Genomic DNA, 20,481 nt, shown 5'->3' with positions numbered 1-20,481 from the left:
GTTGCACCCATAGTAATCAAGGAATAAAACAGGAACTCAAAATTTAGATCTTCTGGTAGAAGGGCTGTTTTCATTTAGGAAAAAGAGCGACGTGGCATTATAACAAAAAATAAAATAAAATAAAATAATGGAATTTGGACCAAATCCACACACACTATTCCTCATCATGCATCTTATGGCATTATTGTTAATGTGTTTGTCATCTGAAGTGGTGCTTCAGTGAAAAGAAAGGCGTATGGCAAATTATGTTTGCCACTTCATCAGACAGAAGTGGCAACAAACTCACAATTGCTGCAAATGCGACCCAGAAACTCCTCTAAATTGCACCATTTTTTAATTGATCCACTTCAAGCTCACTTTTTCAAGTACAGTTAGTCCTCGACTTACAACAGTTCATTTGGTGACCATTCAAAGGTACAAAGGCACTGGAAAAAGTGACCTATAACCATTTTTCACATTTACGACCGTTGCAGCAACTCCATAGTCACCTGATCAAAATTCAGACGCTTGGCAACTGACTTGGTCTTACTTGTTCCATGATTGGACAGCCATTTGTCTGAATTGGTACAGGGTTTCGTGCCTGAGCAGGGGGTTGGACTAGATGACCTCCAAGGTCCCTTCCAACTTTACTATTATGATTATGATTATGACTTCAGACAAAGACCTGTCCAATCTCTTCTTAAAAACCTCCAGCGTTGGAGCATCCACAACTTCTTGAGGCAGGTTGTTCCACTGGTTAATTGTCCTCACTGTCAGGAAGTTTCTCCTTAGTTCTAGGTCGCTTCTCTCCTTGATTAGTTTCCATCTGTTGCTTCTTGTCCTGCCTTCAGGTGCTTTGGAGAATAGCTTGACTGCCTCTTCTGTGGGGCAACCCCTGAGATACTGGAACGCTGCTATCGTGTCCCCCCTCGTCCTTCTCTTCATTAAACTAAAAAGGTAAAGGTTCCCCCGCACTTGCGTGCTAGTCGTTTCCGACTCTAGGGGCCAGTGCTCATCTCCGTTTCAAAGCCGAAGAGCCAGCGTTTGTCCGAGGACGTCTCCGTGGTCATGTGGCCGGCATGACTAGACGCCAAAGGCGCACGGAACGCTGTTACCTTCCCACCGTAGTGGTCCCTATTTTTCTACTTGCATTTTTACGTGCTTTCGAACTGCTAGGTGGGCAGAAGCTGGGACAAGTAACAGGCGCTCACTCTGTTACGCGGCACTCGGGATTCGACCCGCCAAACTGCCGACCTTCTGATCGACAAGCTCAGTGTCCTAACCCACTGAGCCACCGCGTCCCTCATTAAACTAGACATACCCAATTCCAGCAACTGTTCCTTATATGTTTTAGCCTCCAGTCTGTGATGATTGCCTGGGGGAAGAATTTTGGTTATGCACTTCCACTTGAGAAATGGGAAGAGATTTGGTGGACTAATATGAGGCTGGTGGTTTCCACGTCATATAAGGAGAACATATACAAAATGCTTTATAGATGGCATCTCCCTCCGGCTAGACTTTCCAAAATGTTCCCCGGATTGTCGGCCGATTGTTGGAAGTGTGGCAAAGGGATTGGCACATACTATCACTTATGGTGGACATGTCCGGAAGTGGTTAGATATTGGATGAGGATCCAAAAATGGATAGAGGAAATCCCAGGGTGTTTAGTTGATCTTAAACCAGAGACGTATCTGCTTGGCTCCAGGCCTGGAAATATTAAGAAGGAAATATGGTATTTGGTTTTACATATCTTAACGGCGGCAAGGATGGAGTATGCTCAATTTTGGAAGGCAAATCATACCCCGCCGGACGAAGTTATAATTAGGAGAATACTTGATTGTGCGGAAGCAGACACATTGACCAAGAAGTTGAAGGGTAAAGAAGAGACACCAGCATTTCTATCATGGAATAAATGGTATATTTGGATGGATAAAAGATTAAAGAAATGAGGGTGGCTTGGAGGTTGGTCAAAAATGAAGTGATATAGTCTTTGTTAATGAATAAGCTTTGGAGTTGGATGGTTATAAGAGACTTAATGAGTGGAATATAATTGTTAGTTTAGAAGTAGATATAATGTGAAATTTTTGAAATGGTTTTCAATTTTTCGATTTCTTCGTTTTTTGTATATTGTAAATGTTTTTTTTGTCTTTGTTGGTGTATGGTGTGTTTTTAACACAAAATGTAAATAAAGATTCATTTATAAAAAAAAAGAGAATAGCTTGACCAAGGTCCCTTCCAACATTATTATTATTATATTACATTATTTTGTGTGTCTGCGTGTGGTTGATCCATAGCAAACCATTCATGTTTATTCAGATGATAAAAGAAAAAGAAAAAAGAAAGAGAGAACAGAAAAATGCAAGAGAAAAACAAAAAGAAAGGTAAAGTTAAGAAATGTGCAAGTGTCTTCCCATTTTCTTTTCCATGAATAATGACATTTTTACTCTCCTTCCTCTCTCTTAAACATTTTACAAAGCTCTTCACGTCCTAATGAAATAACAGGATAACAGAATTACTTTAATGGTTTGCAGGGACACGTTTTGAGACGGAGAGGAAATCTCTTATCCTTCTAAGCTTCTAACGATGTGCTTAAATATATTAGCCAAATGAGAGTTCGTTAACTATCTACCCACATTTGGCTTTCGATATTTGATCCTTTATTTATTATATTCCTTCAGATAAGTTCTTATTATTGTTTTCCTGTGGTCTTTTAAAAATCTACAATAATAAAAAGATTATTTTTAAGAAACGAGGGGTGCAGAAAGGACATAGAAGATTTAGTCAAGAAAGTTGGCTGGACTAAATGCCAGGCTATGGGAAGCAAATACAAGAGAAATACTGGTGCTCTTTGATTTATGATCACAATTGAGCCCAAAATTTATGTTGCCAAGCGAGACTGTTGTTAAGTGAGTTTGGCTCCATTTTACGACTTTTCTTGCCACAGTTGTTAAGTGAATCGCTGCAGTTGTTAAGTAGTAACGCGGTTGTTAAGTGAATCTGATTTTTCCCCCTTGACTTTGCTTGTCAGAAGGTCACGAAAGGGGATCACATGACACACACACCCCGGACACTGCAATGGTCATAAATATGTTCCACGGCAGCTTGCTAAAACCAGCCCCCGTTCCTGTCCGGGGGCAGTCAGTAGGGCCGGGGCCCGTGGGTGATGGACAATATGAGATACAGGAGGTTCTAGACTCCAGGGTGCGGAGAGGGCGACTGCAATACCTAGTGCTTTGGAAGGGATACCCGGTTACTGAGGCATCCTGGGTGGCGGAATCGAATGTTCAGGCCCCTAGATTAGTTAAGGTGTTCCACCAGAAGCACCCTGGTAAGCCCTCGGGAGAGAGTCGAAGGGAAACTGCTGCTCTCCTTGGTGCATGTATAACTTCTATGTCTTGCCTTCCAGGAGGAGCCTTGGTAGGAGGGGCTGACTGTCGAGCCCCTTGGGCTCGACATACTCACCGGGAGAGGGATCCAGCCGCAGCCCGCAGCCCGCAGCCCGCAGCCCGCAGCCGCAGCCGGGCCCGACAGCTGATCAGCGGCCGACAAAGACCCCGGGCGTCCACGCCGAGGCCGCACCTTCCCGAACAGCTGTTCAGCGGCCGACAAAGACCCCGGGCGTCCACGCCGAGGCCGCGCCTGCTCGAACAGCTGCTCGGCGGCCAAAAGCGCGGCGTGGAGGAGCCGCGCCTGCCCGAACGGCTGTTTGGCGGCCGAGAACAAGCCTCGCCGAACACGGGGAAGCCGCGCCAGCCCTAGCAGCTGTGCGGCGGCCTGAAACGGGTCCCGGCAGGCAAGGAGAAGCAACAGTGGGGCAGCAACAGCGAGGGGCGGACCCCGACGATCGCGCAAGTGTTACGCGGTCGGAGACAAGACCGACGGACGTTTCGGGCGCCCTACAGCTACGATCAGATGATGGGACTTGCCAAGGGGCTGCGGGTGTGACACGGAATACCGAGTTGGTGGAGGGGAGCACAATAGGGACTTCAGGGTACGGGAGAGGGGGATACTGGACTTACACCTTCCTTTTCACTGTATGGACCTCGGCGCCAGGGGAAGAAGCAGGGCGTGGGGCGACAGGATAGGGGGGTGGGGTTTTACGCAGTTCAGGCGGATGCTGGTCTGCGTGGGGGAGGGTGGGGCTAACGGGTGGGGCTGTTAATCAATTATTAGCAACGTTTAAAAGAAGCGTTGGGACGAGTGGTTCCCAACGCTGACTTTGTTATTGCTTGGAGATCCTGCTAGTAAAGGTATTCTCGCAGTCATCCGTACTACGTCGTGTTTTTTCCTGCTTGCTTGCGTTACCCGGCGTAGACGAGGTTTTGACAGGTATCATCAATATGCCGATGATACCCAACTTTTCATTTCGACCCCAAACCACCCCAGTGATGCCCTCGCTGTGATGTCCCATTGCCTGGAGGCGGTTCGGGTCTGGATGGGGAGGAACAGACTTCAACTCAACCCTGACAAGACTGAGTGGCTGTACATTCCGGCATCCCGGGACATTCAAAATGTTCCATCGCTTTCTATGGGGGGCGAGCTCTTACCCCCCGTGGATAGGGCTCGCAACCTGGGAGTCCTCCTAGATTCACGACTTACCCTGGAAGACCATATAGTAGCCGTGACTAGGGGGGCTTTCGCCCAGGTTCGCCTGGTGCGCCAGTTGCGGCCCTATCTGGACCGGGATGCCCTGTGTACGGTCACTCATGCGCTCGTGACCTCTCGCCTAGACTATTGTAATGCTCTCTACATAGGGCTTCCCTTGAAGACCACTCGGAGGCTCCAACTGGTACAGAATGCGGCCGCGAGAGTTGTCTTGGGAGTTTCCCGGTACTCCCATGTTACACCTTTGCTCCGCGAGCTGCATTGGTTACCAGTTGTCTTCCGGGTGAGGTTCAAGGTCTTGGTTATGATCTTTAAGTCCTTACATGGCATGGGTCCGGGATACCTCGAGGACCACCTGCTGCCGGCGTCAACTCCCCTCCGCCCTGTGCGTGCCCACAGAGAGGGCCTCCTCAGGGTGCCTCCGGTCAGGGAATGTCGACTGGTGGCCCCCAGGGGGAGGGCCTTCTCTGTGGGTGCTCCGGCACTATGGAACCAACTGCCGGTTGAGCTCCGGATGGCATCGGACCTCCGATCCTTCCGTCGCGGGTTGAAGACCCACTTGTTTGAGTTAGCTGGTCTGGCCTGAAGGGGAATATGGGTTTTTAATTGGTTTTATTATTTTATCATTGCTGTATTTTAATTGGGCATGGTTTAATTCTCTTTTAATTTTTGTATAGTTATTTATATATGCCCTGTGAAGGGCGGTATAGAAATCCAATAAATGAAATGAAATGAAAATGAAACAGTCATTAAACGAAGTTGTAAGTTGAGGATTTCTAGTGTCAGGAAATTCTATGGAGTTTGGATAAAGACATTTGCATTGTAGGTTTAACCTGACTGCGAAACTGATCCCTTTTCTTGGTTCTCAACATTGACCTGATGTAGGAGAAGAGCAGGCAGAGCCTGAGGGCGCAGTCAAGAGAGAAATCAGCCTGGAATCGTGTCCGACCCATCGTGACCCCCACGGACAACATTCCTCCAGGCCTTCCTGTCCTCCACCATCTTCTGGAGTCCATTTAAGCTCACGCCTCCTGCTTCAGTGACTCCATCCAGCCACCTCATTCTCTGTCGTCCCCTTCTTCTCTTGCCCTCCATCTTTCCCAGCATGAGGCTCTTTTCCAGTGAGTCCTTCCTTCTCATTAGGTGGCCAAAGTATTTGAGCTTCAACTTCAGGATCTGGCCTCCTAAAGAGCAGTCAGGGTTGATCTCCTCTAGGACTGACCGGTTTAATCGCTTTGCAGTCCAAAGGACTTGCAGGAATCTTCTCCAGCACCATAGTTTAAAGGCCTCCATTCTTTGGCACTCAGCCTTTCTTATGGTCCAATCTTGTGTATAGGTATGTGCAATAGAGCAGCTCAATTGGGACTTAACGGGTGGTCCTGATTCTTTGCACCTGACACCGCTTACACTAATAAAATGGCCTGAGTTTGCACCACATAGAAAGCCATGGAAAAACCTCTAACCCAGATTACAATTAAGCAACTTTTGGAAGATGTGCACTAATGCAGCTAATAGATTTTCCACTGCTTATTATTCCTTAAATCCTTCTTTAGACCTTCAAATCCTTTAGACTTTGCCACTTCGAGAGCTCTTCATTTGCAAAATGAAAGACAGGCAGATCCTGGGGGTGAGGTGAAGCAAGTAACCACTGTGAGAAGTCAGCCCCCCCACACACACACACAGAGAGAAGGAAATATTAAAAGGGCAGAAAAATAAATTTCCTCAAAGGATCTTAAAGAGGCAGAAAAGCATGCCCAGTTTTTCTTAATAGCCCCAAGTCTCCCTCCCCCAAGCAGAAACCAGCTCTGCAGAACTGCAGGTGATAATCTTGTCAGAAAGACTGGAGTTACCTTAAAAGTCCTTTATTAGCCTAATACATCGGCAAATGCTTGCTCGAAAGAAGCTGGAATCTGAAATCTCCGCCCCTTGCACAATATATTAAAACACAATTCTCCACCTTTCTCATTTTGTCATGAATCATATTCTCCAATTAATTTAAAGAACCAGCTTCCCTTCCGTTAGAAGAACCGCCAAAACCTTATCTTCTTTAGAGAGACAAATGGCCTTGAAAGTGCATTCCTACTCTTCCCTCCTCCCAGCTTTTAAACTAAAGCAATACACAAGTCTTAAAGCAATACACAAGTTTAACATATGAAATAGCTACTTCTTCATCTCTTGTCAAGCAATAACATTCAATGTTAGCAGCGTTTGACACTGGGATTAGGAAGAAAGATCCCTAGAATCAACACCAAAAATCTAAGAGTCATCACACAGCACCAAGGAAGCAGGATATGACCCTTGGGACATAATAGGATTAACCCACCACTATCAGGATACCAGAAAGGCACACCCAGACTCAGGTCAAAATATATGACACAGGAAATACAAAGCCTCAAACAGGAACAGGAAACAACTTCAAACAAAAGCCCCAGAGGGTATAAAAACACACTCCCTACATGTGCTCTATCTTTTTTCTTCCAGAGCCATCTTCCTGTCTGGCTCTCCTCTTCAATAAACTGCAACCTTCTTTCTAAAGCAGTCGCCGTGTTGTTTATTCCCGGCTTGGACTGAACCATGAGGAAGACTTTTGCATCAACACCAGCCTGTAACGTGCCATCCCCATCTGAAATGGTATAGGGTTTCCTGCCTTAGCAGGGGGTTGGACTAGATGACCTCCAAGGTCCCTTCCAACTTCTTCTTCTTCTTCTTCTTCTTCTTCTTCTTCTTCTTCTTCTTCTTCTTCTTCTTCTTCTTCTTCTTCTTCTTCTTATTATTATTATTATTATTATTATTATTATTATTATTATTATTATTATTATTATTATTATTATTATTATTATTATTATTATTATGGTGTCAGTTCCTCCTCCTCCTCCTCCTCCTCCTCCTCACCACCACGCTCTGATGTGGCCATGACAGCACCGTTGGGACAACCATGAATAATTGAATAAATTGAATAAATCTTTATTGTCAAAGTACAACTGTGTATACATTGAGATTAGCTGAGCCTCCCTTTCTGCTCCCACTCCCCCCCAACACACAGTGACAACAAACCCTCCATCTTACTACACCATGTGAACTGTGACCTGGATGACTGAGAATCTCCATAGACATAAGCCATAAATCATAACTGGACCGGAAATGCGTGGTCCTGATTTTTCGTGCTTGACCTCTTGACAATATTTTATGAAGGTTCAGGAATTTGTTTTCAAAGGCTTTCAGATAAGAAGTTAAAGAAGCAGAATTATCTGCACACATAACTCTGAGAGATGTCTAGGGCTAATAACCTGGAGGAAGATGGTGATTACTTTTAAGTTTCAGATCATCTGCGGTACTTATAACGTGCTGCGGGAGGGTTAGGGTTCCAAGTAGCATTTCCAACAAAGCAATTTTTTTTTAAAAAAAAAGAAGTGCAATTCTTTGAAATACCAGCTATCGGGACATCAACATTTATGCTTCACTGATGTTTGCAATCATCTTGTTTGTACAGGGAAAATGATACATATCGTACATACACCAACTCATATAAAGCTATACGCTTCATTGCAGATAGGAAATTAGATGGGTTGGGAAGAATTAATTATACCAGCAGAAGTTGTTAAAAAGCAATGAAGCGTTTAGAATACAGAATGGTAAAATCCTGCAGCTGGAAGGTCCACTAAGGTCATCTAGTCCAACCCCTAACCTAACTCAATGCAGGATCCAATTTAAAGCAGCCTTAATTCAGGGCTCTCTAGCCTGCATGTCAGGGTTTCTCAATGTTGGCAAGATGTGTGGACTTCATTTCCCAGAGTTCCCCAGCCACCAAGAGAAATACTGATCTAAACCAAAGTTCCCCAACCTTTTTGGCTTTGAGACTGATGGGGCGGGGAGCAGGGGAACAGAGGGGACGATTCTGCATGCATGGCAGGCAAGCGCTCATGGAAATGGAACACACACACATGCCTGCACACCACTTCCACGGCCCGGTTCTGAAAGGCTCAAGGCCTGGTAGTGGGCCACAGCCAGAGGTTGGGAACCCCTAAACCAGGGGTAGGCAACCTTGGCTCTTTTATGACTCGTGGACTTCAACTCCCAGAATTCCTGAGCCAGCATGGCTCAGCTTGGAAGCCTCTCCCTTTCCCCTCAGCATGGCTGGCTCAGGAATTCTGGGAGTTGAAGTCCACGAGCCATAAAGGAGCCAAGGTTGCCTACCCCTGCCCTAAACTATTGCCTAGAACAGTTTTCCCAACCTTAGCTATTTTAAGACGTGTGGACTTCAACTCCCAGAATTCCCCAGCCAACATGGTGGTTGGGGAATTCTGGAAGTTGAAGTCCGCACATCTTAAAATTGTCAAGGTTGAGAAACGCTGCTCTGTTTGAATACAGGCAGTAAGTGAAGGCCACCAGTTTACTGGTCATTCCCTCACACTTTTCCAGGTCTGGCTCAGCTGAAACTTTGCTCCATCTATATAAAGTGACTTTCACTTCAGCTAGGCCTCGATCCATCTGGTGAATTTCATACAATATGTGAATCCATTGGTGAATTTCACAGGCTGTGTCAGACATGTCAAACTCGTGACGTCATGTGATGTCGCACGATGTATTGGAACTTTTTCCCCATTGCCGGCAATGGGTTGGGCATGGTTTCGTTGTGACGTGTCCGGCCTACAGGCCGGCAGTTGGACACCCCTGCACTATGTGAATCCACACATGCGTAAACCCAACACAAATGGCTGGGTGAGTATAAGAAAATGTGTGAACCACAAACAAATTTAATCAAGTTTAGAGCCGTGAGCAAATCTTTAAATTGTCATGGTGTTTATTTAATAGAGAGCCAGTTTGGTTTAGAAGCCAAGAGACTTGGAGTTTTAGTCCCTCCTGAGGTGTGAAAGCTGGTTGGGTAACTTTGGGCCAGTCACAGGAGATTCTGAGTTCTAGTCCTGCCTTAGCCATGAAATCCGACTCGGTGACTTTGGGCCAGTCTTTCAGCCCAATCCACCTCACAGGGCTGTTGTTGAGGGGAAAATAGGAAAAGGATGAGGTATGTCAGCCACCTTGAGTTACGTAGAAAGGAATACAAGTGGGCTGACAATACAAATAAATAAATAAAATTCTTTTAAGCATGTTGTACTGACCTAGTTCTCTTGGATATTGTCTCTGGATGCGACTTTTTATAAATAGCTTTCATTCAGGAATCTGCCATTGTCAGCAAAGGACAATGAGAGGTGCTCACTTCGAACTGAAGGACCGTCTTCTCCATGCCACCAGATGCGTCTTCATCCTTCTTCCCTTTGCTGATGACGTTCTTACAGGTGGGTGGGCAGCCAACCTTCATATCGCTCCCAAATTCTACCAAGGCAAAGATCTGAAAAACAGAGCGTGCTGCTGCATCACCTCCCATTTCATTTAGAGCCAGGTGACTTGGCACCTTGACAAATCTTTCCGTTTGTGACGAGGATCACAAGGATGCAATATGCCAGAGAAACAATATCCTGCACACTGTGTTTTCTGTGCTCCTTAATCTCCAGAGGTCAATAGAAAAGGTTTCTTTAAATAAAAAAAAATATTATTGATTCAACGCTTAGCTGCTGATTGGTGCCCGAGGCTGCATGGTTTCCATTTGCCTCACAGCAAAGCTAAATATTTTGTTAGCTCCCTAGCAACAGCCATGTGGGCGGTTTTGTCGAAGAGTGTCCTAAATCAATTCGCTCTTTTTCTTGCTCAGGTATTTCTGCAGCACGCCAGTGGGACACCCATCTCATTCTTGATTCAATCTTTGCCTGTCTTGATTTTTGGAACTGGACCCCATCAGGCCACTTGGACACACTTCACAAAACAGTCTATCCCTCGCTGGAAAATCAGTGTGCAGTGCTGATACAATTAGCAGAGACTGCATGAGATGATTGCCTGTTAGCTGTTCTTTCAATTACCTAAGCTGCTGATTCTGCAGGTTGAAGCCCTACATCCCTCTCGGTCAGGCTATACGTCAGGTCCAAGGAACCAAGGAAAACCCAATGAATTCAGAGGAGTTTCTTTATTGCTCTCCACCTACAGACAGAAATCACTGAATCAAATGCCTGGAAGGGACTTTGGAGGTCCTCTAGTCCAATCCCTTCCTCAAAACAGGAGCCTTATGCCATCCCAGTCAAATGGTCATCCAGTCTACTTTTGATAAGCTCCAGGGATGGATCACCCACAACTTCAGGAGGCAAAGCCGTTCCGCTGATTAATTGTGCCCGCTGTCAGGAAATTTCTCCCTAGTTCTAGGTTGCTTCTCTCTTTAACAAGCTTTCACCCGTTGCTACTTGTCTTGCCTTCTGGTGCCCTAGAAAATAAGTCAATCCCCTCTTCTTTGTGATAGTCCTTCAAGTACTGGAAGGCAGCTAAAGGTAAAGGTAAAGGTTCCCCCGCACATGCGTGCTAGTCGTTTCCGACTCTAGGGGCCGGTGCTCATCTCCGTTTCAAAGCCAAAGAGCCAGCGCTTGTCCGAGGACGTCTCCGTGGTCATGTGGCTGGCATGACTAGACGCCAAAGGTTCACGGAACGCTGTTACCTTCCCACCGTAGTGGTCCCTATTTTTCTACTTGCATTTTTACGTGCTTTCGAACTGCTAGGTTGGCAGAAGCTGGGACGAGTAACAGGCGCTCACTCCGTTACGCGGCACTCGGGATTTGACCTGCCAAACTGCCGACCTTCTGATCAACAAGCTCAGCGTCCTAACCCACTGAGCCACCGTGTCCCTTGGAAGGCAGCTATGTCACCCCTAATCCTTCTCTTCTTTAGACCAGACCTACGTGCAACTGTTCATCCTGTGGTTTAGCCTCCAGACTCCTAATCAATTTTGTTGCTCTTCTCTGCACTCTTTCTAGGGTCTCAGCATTTTATTATTTTATTTTATTTATTTTTCTAGCATGGTGCAAAGGCATACTGTCACTTGACAGGGTCCCTCTTTTGATGAAGCCTAGGATTGCATTGGCCTTTTTGGCAGCTGCAGCATCCCACTGGCTCATATCTAAGCGGTGATCCACTAGGACACCTAGATCCCTCTGATAGTTACTGCTGTTGAGACAGGTTCTCAACCTTGGCAGTTTGAACATGCGTGGCCTTCAACTCCCAGAATTCCCCAGCCAGCCTAGCTGGGTCCACACATCTTCAAACTGCCAAAGTTGAGAAACATCGGGCTATTCTATAACTGTGCATTTGGTTGAAAGGCTAATGCACTTATCGCCATCACTGTTAAATATCCTCTGTGAACTGCTGGGGTGGTGGGGTGGGATCCACCTTGGCCCTCTTCCTGAATACCAAGGATTTCAAGTTTTTTTGTATCTTTGCTCCCTGGGAAAGCCCCCCCCCCTTCTGTGGCTCTGGATTACATTTGACTACAGGCTAGTCTGAATGAGACTGGGGCTGTTTTTGCTTCAGAAGGTGGAGAGACCATGAACTGATCAGAGTTGTTTCTTTATTGTTGCATGTCTGTTTAAAAGAATCTCACTAGACCGGCTCTGTTCTGTTGGGGGGAAAAAGCCAAACAAGGGCTTTAGGGCTTCTGAAGGAGGTCAAGTCTGCATCTTTTCCTGTTAAGGGTGTGGAAGGGCTCTACGCTTGCCAGTCTCCTCACCCCTCCCCTTACTCTAGCTGGAGATTCCACCTTGTAGGCGTAGGGCAAAAGTGGGCAAACTCTGGCCTGTCGAATGGATGCTACAGGTGGCTTCCTCAGTGAGCTGACAGAATTCCCTTCCTTTCTCCATTCATTCCCAGCAATGGTCTAACTGGGCTTGGAGAATAACATTCTCAAGCCAAAGCACACAGTGGAGCTAATATTCAGTTTGAAATGGGGAGACCGGGGAAAGCTAACTTTGCCCTAACTTGAACTCAAAACTGTGGCTGGGTTGTCCCAACATGAGCCCAAGCAAACAGAGGGGGATTTTTTTTTTGGCTAGGTCAAAATAGCATTCCAAAAACTGCTATAACTTTCAAGGAAGGAAGGAAGGAAGGAAGGAAGGAAGGAAGGAAGGAAGGAAGGAAGGAAGGAAGGAAGGAAGGAAGGAAAGACAGGATAAGGAAAGTGAGGGGTGAGGGAGGGAGGGAGGAAGGAGCAGAGAAGGAAAGAAGCAGAGACAGCATAAGGAAGGAAAAGAGGAAGGGAAGGAAGGAAGGAAGGAAGGGAGGGAGGGAGGGAGGAAGGGAGGAAGGAAAGAAAGAGGATAAAGAAGGTGAGGAAAGGAGGGAGGGAGGAATGAAAGAAGGAAGGAGCAGGAAAAGAAAGAAGCAGAGACAGGATAAGGAAGGAAGAGAGGGAGAGAAGGAAGGAAGGAAAGAAGGAGAGAGGATAAGGAAGATTGGGGAGGGAGGAGCAGAGAAGGAAAGAAGCAGAGACAGGAAAAGGAAGGAAGAGAGGGAGATAAGGAAGGAAGGAAGAAGGGAAAGAAAGAAAGAAAGAAAGAAAGAAAGAGAAAGAAAGAGAAAGAAGGAAGAAAGAAGGAAGGAAGGAAGGAAGGAAGGAAGGAAGGAAGGAAGGAAGGAAGGAAGGAAGAAAGGAGGGAGGAAGGAAGAAAGGAGGGAGGAAGGAAGAAGGAAGGAAGGAAGGAAGGAAGGAAGAAGAAAGAAAGAAAGAAAGAAAGAAAGAAAGAAAGAAAGAAAGAAAGAAAGAAAGAAAGAAAGAAAGAAAGAAAGAAAGAAAGAAAGAAAGAACTACAATGCCAGGACCACTTTTTAAGCACAGTATTTCAGGACCCTGGAGAGCTTCCCTAGCTGCAATTTCTCTAGCTCTGTAGTGGCGAACCCACGGGTGGCACGCAGAGCCCTCTCTGTGGGCATGCACGCCACCGCCCCAGTCCTAGGCCTTCAGCTGGGTTTTATAAAACCTTTTCTTTTTAGGCCTCCACCACCGTGTGCAAAAAAAAAAAGGTTCAATCAATCAATCAATTTCAACTTCTCGCGGGGGAAAAAAAGATCTCGCAGAGTTGGAATTGATTGATTGAACTTTTTAGTCCCACCCAGTCTGTCATTTCCACCGCAGCCACGCCCACCCAATGGGCCACACCCACCCCATGGGCCACGCCCACTCGGCACCCAATGATACATAAGTGGGTTTTGGGTTGCAGTTTGGGCACTCGGTCTCTAAAAGTTTCGCCATCGCTGCTCTAGCTGCAGCTAGCCCTGTCTTCTCCAACACTGCGGTCTCCAGTTGGATCGTGCCTACGACTGACACCAACACCCTCCCCACCTCTTTCTCGGGGTTGGAGGGCATTTCAGGCAAATGCATCTGGCAAGACTGGTCTAGAGAATTCAGCGCCTATTTAACTCCAACCGAGTAGCAAAGGAGAATAATGGTCTTTATCAAAAACTCATCCAGGGTGGTAATGAAATATAAACCAAGCACTCTTTGTAAGATTCCTTGTTAAGGGCTTGTAAAGACACAATGCGCCAGATCAATAGCTGCCTATCTGGGTGAGTTGGGAGGGAGATATTACAATCTTTCCAGTGTTATTACTCTGTTCCAATTTTCTCAATTTTCACCTGCTTTTTTTTCTTTCGCACCTGATAGAAATACCATCCAAGGGATGAAATGAAATATTTTATATCTTCGAGAACCACGGGCCTGATGAAAGCCTGATGAAAAGCAGATATAAGGCTGAAGATGACACATAATTTAGAAGGTTTTCATTACGGTAGGTTCATAATTTTTCTACGGTTGCTCTGATTTACGATGCTACAGCAGAAACATTTCTCACGTAAATGGTTTTGCAAGCATGAGCTGGAAGCAAATATTCATTTTTTTTAAAAAAGTAGACAAGCAGACCAACAGGCATATCATTTCTGGAGGTGAGGGGCAGAGACGGATGCCAAAGTGAGCTAAAGCGATAGCAATATATTTCACTGTGTGAAATTAGACTCTTTGGAAGCCTAATTCTTGCCACAGCGAATCACTGCAGTTTATAAGTTAGTAACTCAGTTGTTAAATCAATCTGGCTTCCCCATTGACTTTGTTTGTCAGAAGGTTGCAAAAGGGGATCACATGACCCCGGGACACTGCAACAGTCATAAATATGACTCAGTTGCCAAATATCCAAATTTTGATCACATAACCATGGGGATGCTGCAATGGTTATAAGTACCAAAAACAGTCATAAGTCACTTTTTCCAGTGCCTTTGTATCTTTGAACAGTCACAAAACAAACAGTTGTAAATCGATGGCTACCTCTATTTGCCTGTACAGTGATAGGCAAAAAATTCCAAGTGAATTAAACTCTCCATAAACTCTAATTTTGCAGATTTCACTCTTGGTGTGGCAAACCACGGTGAGATAATAAGGTTTTACACCTAGGCAGGAAAACCCAAATGCACAGGTATAGAATAGGTGGTACCTGGCTCAACAATGCTCACTGTGACAAGGATCTAGGAGTCCTGGTGGACAACCACATACATATGAACCAAGAATATGCTGCAGCTGCCAAAAACGCCAACACAATCATAGGCTGTATTAACAGAGGAATAGAATCAAGATCACATGAAGTGTTAATACCGTTTTATGATGCCTTGGTAAGGCCACACACTGGGAATACTGCATCCAGTTCTGGTCGCCATGATACAGAAAAGATGCTGAGACTATAGAGTACAGAGATGATCAACAAAGAAGATAAAGGACCTAGAGGCTAAAGAATAGAATAGAATAGAATAGAATAGAATAGAATAGAATAGAATAGAATAGAATAGAATAGAATAGAATAGAATAGAATAGAATAGAATAGAATAGAATAGAATAGAATAGAATAGAATAGAATGGAATGGAATGGAATGGAATGGAATGGAATGGAATGGGATGGGATGGGATGGGATGGGATGGGATGGGATGGGATGGGATGGGATGGGATGGGATGGGATGGGATGGAGAAGAGAAGAGAAGAGAAGAGAAGAGAAGAGAAGAGAAGAGAAGAGAAGAGAAGAGAAGAGAAGAGAAGAGAGCTGGAAGGGACCCTGGAGGTCTTCTAGTCCAGCCCCCTGCTCAAGCAGGAGAACCTACACCATCCCGGACAGGTGATTGTCTAGTCTTTTCTTAAAAATCTCCAGTGATGGAGCGCCCACGATTTCTGGTGGCAAACTGTTCCACTGGCTGATTGTCCTCACTGTCAGGAAGTTTCTCCTTAATTCCAGGTTGCTTCTCTCCTTGATCAGTTTCCAACCATTGTTTCTCATCCTCCCCTCTGGTGCTCTGGTGAACAACCTGACCCCTTCTGCCTTGTGGCAGCCCCACAGACACTGGAATAAACCATATGATCAACTGGGTATTTCTAGCAGTCCAGTATTTGAGAGGCTGTCACGGAGAAGATGGAGTCAACCTACTCATCATAGCACGGATGGAAACTTATCAAAGTGAGATCCAACCTAGAACTAAGTTCTTGACAATGAAAACAATTAATCAGTAGAACAGCTTGCTTCCAGAATTCCATCACTGGAGAGCTTCAAGAAAAGATTGGACAATCATTTGTCCAAGATGGTGGAAGGACTCCTGCCTGGGCAGGGGGGTTGGACTAGAAGACCTGCAGGGTCCCTTCCAACCCTATGATTCTATGACCGGAGAATTGAAGTCCACACATCTTAAAATTGCCAAGTTTGAGAAACACCTGTCTACATTACATTACATCTTTTATTAGGTGGTAATAATAGACACCAAAAGTATTTTAGGTACAGGTAATCCTCAATTTATAGCCATTCATTTAATGGCCGTTCAAAGTTACAACAGCACTGAAAAAAGTGTCACAACTGGGGGGTTTTCAGATTTATGCCCATTGCAGCAAACTCATGGTCACATGATCAAAACCTGGGCACTTGGCAACTGGCAGGTAAGTTACTAAGTTCATCGATTTGGATTTTTGAGCGAGAATGGATTTTAATTCTGCTGTGGTACCATTGCTGTTGGGATCACTCCTTTTTTTAAGAAAAAAAAATTATCCATCCGTTGCTCTTTTCAAATCATGAGAGTCATTCGGCTAGCAGCTAGATCTTTTAAACCTACTAAATCGTATTTGTCTTTCTGAACTAAGAGCTTAGATTCATTTCTTTTTGTTCTCCACATCCGAGCATTAGCATATAGATAGCAAAGCCCATGAATTTTATGAGTCAGTGTTTTTTTTTTTTCGTTTTTCATGGAGTGGTTTATCATACCCAGAGGGAGGGTGCTCACACTTTGTGTGCGTCTTTCATTGAGGTTTTTATTCCCATCCTTCTACAGGTCCCCATTTCTAGCCCTCCTAATCAAGGCTCACCATGGTTTGGCCAAACTCACTCCCACTGTTTCTTTGTAAGAAGCTTCAACCGTTCTCAGACCAACAGACCATGACCAGGAGACTGGGAATTCTAGTCCCACTTAAGTATGAAAGCCAGCTGGGTGACTTTGGATCAATCACCAGGAGACTAGAAGTTCTAGTCCTGCCTTAGGCATGAAAACTGGCTGGATGACAATCACCAGGAGAGTGTAAATTCTAATCCCATAATCCCCACTTTAATAATAATAATAATAATAATAATAATAATAATAATAATAATAATAATAATAATAATAATAATAATAAGAAGAAGAAGAAGAAGAAGAAGAAGAAGAAGAAGAAGAAGAAGAAGAAGAAGAAGAAGAAGAAGAAGAAGAAGAAGAAGAAGAAGAAGTTGGAAGGGACCTTGGAGGTCATCTAGTCCAACCCCCTGCTCAGGCAGGAAACCCTATACCATTTTAGACAAATGGCTGTCCAGTCTCTTCTTAAAAACTTCCAGTGTTGGAGCATTCACAGCTTCTGGAGGCAGGTTGTTCCCCTGGCTGATTGTTCTCACCGTCAGGAAGTTTCTCTTTAGTTCTAGGTTGCTTCTCTCCTTGACTAGTTTCCATCCATTGCTTCTTGTCCTGCTTTCAGGTCCTTTGGAGAATAGCTTGACTCCTTCTTCTTTGGGGCAGCCCCTGAGAGATTGGAACACTGCTATCATGTCACCCCTCACCCTTCTCTTCATTAAACTACAGATACCCAATTCTAGCAACCGTTCCCTATAGACATGAAAAACAGCTGGGTGACTATGGGCCAGCCCCTCCCTCCCTCCCTCCCTCCCTCTCCCTCCCCCCATCTCTCTCTCAGCCCAACCAACCTGACAGGGTTGTTGTTGTGGATATGTTCACTCCCTGGAGTAAAAATAATAAAGGCGGGATGCAAATAAATGAAACTGAAATGAATTTTTTTTTCCAAGTTGCCAGCCTTGGTTGGTAAGACTTGGCTCAGCCTCCGCTGATGTTACAAGGCTGCGTTGGGCCGTCTGCTTCACATCCCTGCTCTCTTTGACTTCAATTTTTAGCCCTTCTCACCAAATTTAAGCAAAGATGCACCAGACAGAGGGCAAAGGGACAAACCAGCCTTTAGTGCAGAAAGCGGGCTGCAATGCACAGTCTTCTTTTTTTTCTTCTGATCTTTACTTGGGGAAATTAGCTGTCGCCATAGTGTAAATTGGTATCAAAAGTCATTGTTTTCCTACTGGATGGAAGTGGAGAGGGGATACAAAAGGGCACGGAAGCAGCATTAAGTTGATTCTTGTTACTGTTTTTGCTATTCTCTCAAAGCTGCCAGCATTTATCGAGAACGTGAGAAGAATGCCGAAAAACTCCACAACACATGAAGTTGAGCCGAGGTCCGTGAACAGCCTCAAACTTTTGTCGTGACTAGCAGTAGGTGTTTTTTTGTTGTTGTTCTTGTTTCTTTAGTTTTCAAGGTTTTAACAAGTCATTCCTATGAATTGAGCACAAAGACTCGGGTGATAATATAATAACTGTTATTGCCTTAATATTTTCGCAGCACGTGTAGGTTTGCTGTAAACATTTCTGGCAATTATCGTCTTCCATAACAGTTGTTGTTGTTGTTGTTGCATGAAGAAGGTAGATCTGGCCTTGGGAAAGAAACAGTGAACCCTTGAAAGGAGGGTGTGTGTGTGTGTGTGTGTGTGTGTGTGTGTGTGTGTGTGTGTGTGTGTAAAAGAAAAGATTGCTCAGGGAATGCCTGAAAAAGAAGCTCACAATCACTTCACTTTAAATCTCCAAGAGACTTTCAAGAATCTATTCATCAACCCCGCAACAATGAACTGCATTCATAGAATATCTGCAACTTCTGTTTCTTGACCTTGCTTACTTTGAAGGAGCAAGATAGTGATTAATGTTGAAAAACTATCCATGATTGGTGTTACTGGTAATGTGTGAAAAGCCGGCATTGTATAGAACACCTAGAAACCTATAGACTATGTGATGTTTTTAGGCAAACAATGAAATGTCTGTGTTATTTTTAATATGCTGTATACTTTCTCTAGGCACTGTATATTATATCTAGGGCTAGACATTATGCAGAATGACAAGAACTGTTTAGGTAAAGTATAAAAAGAGAGTCATGAAAAAGGTTAGGGTTAGGGTTAGGGGTTAGAATAGGGTGGTTCAGACTGTGGACTTTGCTGTCTTCAAAAGAGAAGCCTTTGTCTTTCAAATGCAGATGGACTGCTGAATTTTGTCCTGATGCAATAATAATAATAATAATAATAATAATAATAATAATAATAATAATAATAATAATAATAACAACAACAACAACAACAACAAAACAACAACAAAACAACAATAACAATAACAATAATATAAATTGAATTAAATAATAATAATAATGATGATGATTAATAATAATAATAATAATAATAATAATAATAATAATAATAATAAAGTTGGAAGGGACCTTGGAGGTCATCTAGTCCAACCCCCTGCTCAGGCAGGAAACCCTATACCATTTCAGACAAATGGCTGTCCAGTCTCTTCTTAAAAACTTCCAGTGTTGGAGCATTCACAACTTCCGGAGGCAGGTGGTTCCACTGGTTAATTGTTCTGACTGTCAGGAAGTTTCTCCTCAGTTCTAGGTTGCTTCTCTCTTTGGTTAGTTTCCCTCCATTGCTTCTTGTCCTGCCTTTAGGTGCTTTGGAGTATAGCTTGACTCCCTCCCTCCCCGAGACAGTGGAAGACTGCTATCGTGTCCCCCCTCGTCCTTCTCTTCATTAAACTAGACATACCCAATTCCAGCAACTGTTCCTTATATGTTTTAGCCTCCAGTCCTCTAACCATCTTTGTTTGTTCTCCTACGTTGTGCCATGCATCTGTGAAGTGGTTGTTTGGTTTCTCCAATGTGCAGATCTACCCTTGTCTCATTGCATTGTTCATATCACATAGTTCAGTTTGTGTCTGGGTGTTTTATCTTTGGGGTGGACAAGCCTTAGTGTATTCTTTTGGGTTTAAAGTGCACATCTATGTCGTGTTGGTTGAAAGTTGTCAACCAACACAACATACATGCACTCTCAGGAAGAGAGCTAACGACCAGATGGCTGCAAGCAATGTGAATCCTTCCATTCCCCACCATTCAATCAGAACTGAAGAAGCTTCCCGAATGAGAAGCGAAACGTCCTCAAGGAAAAACCAAGAAAGTCCGGTTGCCTCTTGAAAAAGCACCTTTGGGACAACCATGAACTGGATGGCTGAGAATCTCCATAGACATTCCCCCATTAAGGAGAAGTAGCCAACGGTATATTGGCTGGAAAAGCAAATTTTAGCCCAAAGATCGGCTAATACTAAATTTTGGTTGTGCATGTGGCACCCCTGCCCAAACTCCCCAAGATTTAGCCTTATGGTTTGCAAGGAAGGCTGTAGGGGTCAGCATTTCCTTCTGAAGCCATGCATTATGCATCAGCTGTGTTGGCTTAGTAAAGTGGAACAAATACAATTTTTGAGCAGGCAATAGTGCCAATAGCTTTTTCCTTATCTTCCTTGGAAGGCTAAGCTTCCATCCTTGGGGGAGGGGGGAGAGAGAGAGAGAGATGGGGAACTGACAGGTTGAAAATGTACGATAGTGAGTACAGTTG

Source organism: Vipera berus (assembly GCF_964194415.1).
Source record: "Vipera berus genome assembly, chromosome: 3".
NCBI lineage: Eukaryota > Metazoa > Chordata > Lepidosauria > Squamata > Viperidae > Vipera > Vipera berus.
Note: the sequence above shows the minus strand (reverse complement) of the source record.